The 6,075-nt window shown below is 49.9% G+C and overlaps 1 pseudogene; it reads left to right on the forward strand.

The window, feature by feature from the left end:
* The first annotated feature begins 270 nt into the window (after window positions 1-270).
* On the forward strand, window positions 271-2,968 carry LOC141975328 (adhesion G protein-coupled receptor E4-like; annotated as a pseudogene).
* The last annotated feature ends 3,107 nt before the right edge of the window (window positions 2,969-6,075 follow it).

The raw sequence follows: 6,075 nt of genomic DNA on the forward strand, positions 1-6,075 counted from the left end.
CTTCAGCTTCCAGATGTTGGTGGTTCTTCTGCCCCCCCCCCACAGAGACAAGAATAGACTTCTCTCACCCGACCTCTCCAGGGGCCCCAAATTCCAGCTACATGGAGACAAACCACCACCGAACAGCTCACCAAGTATCTCTAGCTCCAAACATAGGCTCTGCAGCTATGCTGTCTGAAATTCCCATTAGCTGCACCTGGCTGGCTCTTTCTTCAACTTCAGCATCCCTATGTCCAGAACGAGGTATCATCTCCTGTTCCAACAGGTTTCATGGCTGTTGCTTGTATTACTTATTCCACCCTAGACTCCATCATTAACAAGACATTTCTCAGTGAGGGGAATCTACCAGCTGGTGAGAAGCTGAGGAATGTTCAGCTGAACTCCAGGGTGGTGAGTAGGGCCATCAGAGATGGGAGACCCCTTCACCTCTCCAGACCTGTGAACTTGACCCTGCACCAGAGAGAGGTGTGGGGATCCCCTCACTTTGCTCCCTGCCTGGGGCTCACCTGCTGAGCCTTTGGATTGTGCTGCCTTTCTGGGCTCCCACTGTGTCTGAGAAGTGGAGAGACCTCCTTATTCCTGATGCACTGGAGCTGTTTTACTGGGGGAAGTTACGAGGGTATGCACCATGTCACACTGGGTTATGATTCATTGTGGAAAGTGCTCCAGGGTAACAGCTCTGCCTGGATCACCCCTGATCCAAACTAATGAGAAAGCAGCTTCCTATAGCTTATGCGGTTCAGGGAATCAGCATGAAACAGTGCTTTCTTTGATACAGAAATCAGCTTGCGAGGGGAGTTGTACCACTGCCCTCTGCTGGATGGAAGGAGAAAGGCTTGGCCATGTACCACATGCCCTGTAGTCTGCTAGCTAACGAGGGCTCTCAGGTAGCAGGGCCTTTGCTTTTAGAGCTCTGGGATGGGAGTTCTCTCTCCACTGTCATCATCAAATGACCCATGGGCACTGGGTGCTGCGTGGGGAGAGCCGTGGAGCACTACATGGCCTTGGGTTTGTTACTGCGTGGGATATAGACACACAATAACAGAAACAACATTATCTCTATGATCTCATGAGGATGATGCTATTGTGTTTCCAGGCAAAGACAGCCAAGGAAGAGGCTCTCTGCATCCACTGGAAATTCATCGCTGGGAAAGGCACCTGTTCTCCAGCCAGCTGCACCGCTCTGCACACAAACAGCACTCACATCACCTGCAGCTGTGACCATCTCTCCAGCTTCGCTCTCCTTATGGGTCCCACAACCGTGCAGGTATATCACTCTCAGACTCAGCTCAGAGGGCTGGACTCTGAGCCATTGGTGGCTTTGCTGGGGTAATGTCTGAGTAGTAACCTCAGGATCTCGCCATCGTCACCTTCCTCCTGTGCTGCTCCATCCACAACGTCATGTGGCAAAGCTCTGACCTTGTCTCAGTGGGTCCTGTGCTTCCTGGCGGATTTCACTAGCCTCAGAGGCTCACTGTGACCCTCTACATAGCCCTTCTCCCTCTAGAGGCAAGGGTCACAGCCTACTGAGCCATTTTCATCATAAGCCAACAAGGAAGGTGAGGAGAAGCTACACTCCCTCACACAGTCTCTGTTGTCTCCCAGTCTCAGTGATTAGTCAGGGAAGGGATGGGGAAGCCTAGGCCCACCCTCTACTCCAGACTCCTGATAGTAGCAGCTCTTGGTAGCTGACTTTTTGGAAACAGGAAAAGTACGATTCCCAAGGCCACTTCCCCACAGCAGCTCCCACTTCCTCAATATCTACATCACGCTTACTTCAGGGCCTCCTTCCTTGTGCCTGATAGGGTTTGTACTGCTCCATTTCTCCAGCAGCGCAGCTTCCTCCTACAGCTCCTGCCTCTTGCGCCCCCACCTGACTGGGAGGCTTTTAACTAGTTTCAGCCAGCCCCTGATTGGCTTCAGGTGTCCCAATCAACCTAGCTATCTTACCTGCTTTCTGGAAGGATCTTAATTGGCCCCAGGTGCCTTAATTGATCTGGAGCAACTGCCATTTGCTTACCCTGGTAACAGGGATTTGTTTAGCCTGGGGCTAATATATCTTTCTCCCACTACTTTCTTATAGCCAGCTGGCCTTGCCCCATCACAGTCAGCACCTCTCTCCACCTGCAGCTCTACCTCTGCCTCTTCCTGGCCTACCTGCTCTTCCTCACTGTGGTGACCCACACCTGCAGTCGTGTACGGCCTGATTCTCCCCTGCTCTGTTTCTCCACTCGCAGCAGGGCTGGGGTGTATGGCTTTGAACCCCTTTGTGCTCCCTGGATTCTGGCTGTGCAGGACCCAGAGGGGATTCCCGGAGGAATGTTTCCACCCCCTGTTAAGTCCCTTCAAACTGGGCACAGTGGCCTCAGTCTCCCCATCCCCAGGAGTTTGGACAGTTCTCTGCCTATGTCACAGGAGAGGAATTGAGGCATAGGGAGAATAAGTGATTTGCCCACTATCCCAGGGAATCTGTGGCAGGGCTGGGAACAGAACCAGGATCCCCTCAGCCCTGCTCCCCTGTTCTAACCACTAATCTCTGCTCCCTTCCTGCATCAGCAATGTGCAGCCATAGGACCCTCCATAGACCGAGGAACCTGCCGTCTCTGGGTCACGGAGCACTATAACTGGAGATCTGTGCTAACAAGAATCCCACTCTGACCCCCTGACAGGTCTCCCCCATACTCAGCATTTCCCTTCCCCACTGCAGTGTCCCTGGGTTCTCTATCTCCCCCTGGTGGCATGTGCTGTCATTGCTGGCTTCCTACACTACCTCTTCCTGGCCTGCTTCACCTGGATGTTCCTGGAGGGGCTGCACCTCCTTCCTCACCATCGGGAACCTGAAGGTCATGAATTACACCACTGCCAGCCGGTTCAAGAAGAGATTCATGTACCCGTTCGGCTATGGATTTCCAGCCTGGTGGTGGCTATTTCTGCAGTATTCAACCCAGATGGCTATGGAACTCCCTGACAGTAAATGCACACCCTCCCCAGTGACACTAAGCTGCCCCGAGTGCTATAGATGAGTTGTCCAACTTGCCATACATCCACAGACCTCACCCCACTAATGATCCTAACTGGACTCCTAGGTCCCAGGCTGGGTTTGTGGTGCTGGTGGATAGGAAACCAACAACTTTCTTCCTGTGTACAAAGCCCTTAGGATCCCCTCTCCCTTCTCCCTCCTCTAACATGAGGAACTTCCACTAAAAAGGGTTTGGCTTCTTCTAGACACTCCCGGCGATATCCTCGGATGGTGTAAAACAGGTAGCTCCGCTGCTTTCAATGCAGCTAAGCCGACTTACATCAGCTGAGTCTCTGGCTCTCCATCAATACTACATGCATCTGCCAGAGAGAGAGAGTAATCTGCATACTCTGTTGGCACCAGCAAGCCAGACTTGCTCACATCTCTCTCTAATCTCTCTCTATCCCCCCAGGTTCTTATTCCACACCCATCACCATGGTATCTGAGCTCTGAGTGTTTACACCTGTGTAAATCAGGATTAACTCCATGGATTCTTCTGGAGTGTCTTTGGATTTACACTGGTATAACTGGGGCCCACACCTGGCTCTGGGACTGTGTTCAAGGTTTTCAGTCTAATCCATTTTTTGTTTCAGGACACAATCCCCATGTGACATTGCACCCCATAATGCTTTATAGAAATATGCTTATGAATGTATATATGACATTACTGGAATATGTTTTTTGCTACATATGCCACGTAACATATCTTTGCAAAGGCTATGTTCTACTGAATGTATTCTTCCTATTCGTATGCATGTATCATTTTTATATATGAAGTTATGAGCGTTGGCTCTATGCTTGTATTTAAAGTGTTTGCTGTAGGAAACACATAAAACAGATGTGGTCAACATAGTGTGAAGTGGTTATTCAAGTAATTAGGAGTACTTAACTAACAATGAACATTGAAAGACGCCAATCCACAGTTGAGTTTCCCGGGAAGGTTCAAACTAACATGTAGTCAATGGTGTCGGCAGGTAAAGAACTGAATCATGCATGGACATGTGACTTGCCCATGTGACTCCAAAACTCCATCTTATAGCTGTGATTCTGCATAGTAAAACACAAGGGGTTTGCACCCATAAGAGAGACTATGTAAGACCCTTGGAAACCCCTCCATTTTGTCTTCATCTGGCTCAAGAGAGAGCTTCTCCACCCCAAAGAGATGCCTGAAAGAAACTGGAACAAAGGACAGTAACTACAGGGGTGTGAGTGATTGCTGCACCCAGACTAGGAAGGAGTCTAGTCTGTCAAAGAAGCTTATTGGAATATCTCTGAGAGTGAGATTTACCTGCATTTAGTTTCCTACTGTATTAGGTTTATACTTGTTTGTTTTTGTTTTATTTTGCTTGGTAAATCACTTTATTCTGTCTGTCATTACTTGGAACCACTTAATCCTGCTTTTTATATTTAATAAAATCACTTTTTACTTATTAATTAACCCAGAGTAATACTTGGGAGGGCATACAGCTGTGCATCTCTCTCTATCAGTGTTATAGAGGGCGAACAATTTATGAGTTTACCCTCTATAAGCTTTGTATGGAGTAAAACAGATTTATTTGGGGTTTGGATCCCATTGGGAACTAGGTATCTGGGTGTTGGAGACAGGAGCACTTCTTAAGCTGTTTTCAGTAAAGCCTGCAGCTTTTGGGGGACGTGGTTTGGACCTGGGTCTGTGTTTGTAGCAGGCTAGTGTGTCTGGCACAACCAGGCAAGGCACTGAAGTCCCAAGATGCCAGGGAAAACGGGCTCAGAGGTAGTCACAGCACATCAGGTGGCAGTTCCCAAAGGGGTTTCTGTGACCCAACCCGTCACACCCCATCTCTGCTCCAGTGGCTGAAAAGGGGTAATATACTCATATTAATGTCACTCAGCTGGGATAACGCGCTTCTTCTTCTTCCTCCCTGCCTGTACCTGCTGGCTCAGCCTGTAGAGAGCCTTTCATTGGAGCTTCCTGGGTCCAGTCTGTGCCATAATCCCAGAAACCAGTGGGAGCTTACCTTGAGGACAGGAAGAGTTTGGTCTGGTCCAGTTATTGACCCAAGGCATGAGGAAGGGAAGGGCTGCACCATGCAAGTGTTTGGTGGGGGAAAGGATCTACATTGGGTGGAGTGAAGACAAGAAAAGTCCATGTGGTTTCTTCCCAGAGCCTGGGATGGGGAGATTAGTTGCAGCCTGAAAGTGGCAGGGAAGAGCCAAAAGACAGGCGCTGGAAACTCTGACTCAGATCCTGCTCTCAGTTACGCTGGTGTAAACTGAGCCTGCTGGAGTCACTTCATTTTTAAGTCTAAGCAGAATCTGGCCTCTGTGATCCCATTGATCCATCTCAGCCCTGGCTGTACCATCAGCTCTGTGCATGGGGAGGGACCGAGAGCTGCCAGAGGATATTACAGAAGAGGGGATCAATGGTCCCTGGTTCTGCAGTGTTCAGATCTCTCCCCTGGGATCGTTCTCTGCCTCAGCTCGAGTCATTGGCCCCGGATGAAACGTTTCACAAGAAATATTTTCAGCTGTTTCCACAGATAAATGTGACGTTCTTTGCCCCGACCCTGTGGATCTTGAGAAACAGACTCTCCTCCCTCGGCGCATATATGTCCACTCTCAGAGACCATAGTTGAGAAGGCAACAAAGCAACCCTGGAGGGTCAAATGCCTTGGTTTGGAAGGTCCTTGGCATGCGGAGGGTGTGAGGCATTGCAGGAGGGGAACAGCATATCTAGGATCCATGGGAACAAATTCCCAATGTGTTCTCATTGACAGTAGCCCTGTCCCACACAGGAAGCAGGGGCTGGTAGCTCCACGCCACTCTGCCCAGATCCTCCTGACCCAATTGCTCTCCATAGGGTTATTGTAACGGGATCTCTCCATCTGCCTGTATCCAGGGTCCTGACCTTTAAATCTAATGCCCAGCTCTTCCTTCGGGGCTGCACATGGAGCTTTGGTCTCCTCCAAGTTGGCCCAGCAGTCCCCATCATCACCAGCCTGCAGGGAGCTTTCATCTTCCTGGGTGCAGTGTCTCCTCAATCGCCAGGTAACGTCAAGAGCATTTAATGGTGCAGT

This window comes from Natator depressus, chromosome 20, assembly GCF_965152275.1.
Source record: "Natator depressus isolate rNatDep1 chromosome 20, rNatDep2.hap1, whole genome shotgun sequence".
In the NCBI taxonomy this organism is placed as follows: domain Eukaryota; kingdom Metazoa; phylum Chordata; order Testudines; family Cheloniidae; genus Natator; species Natator depressus.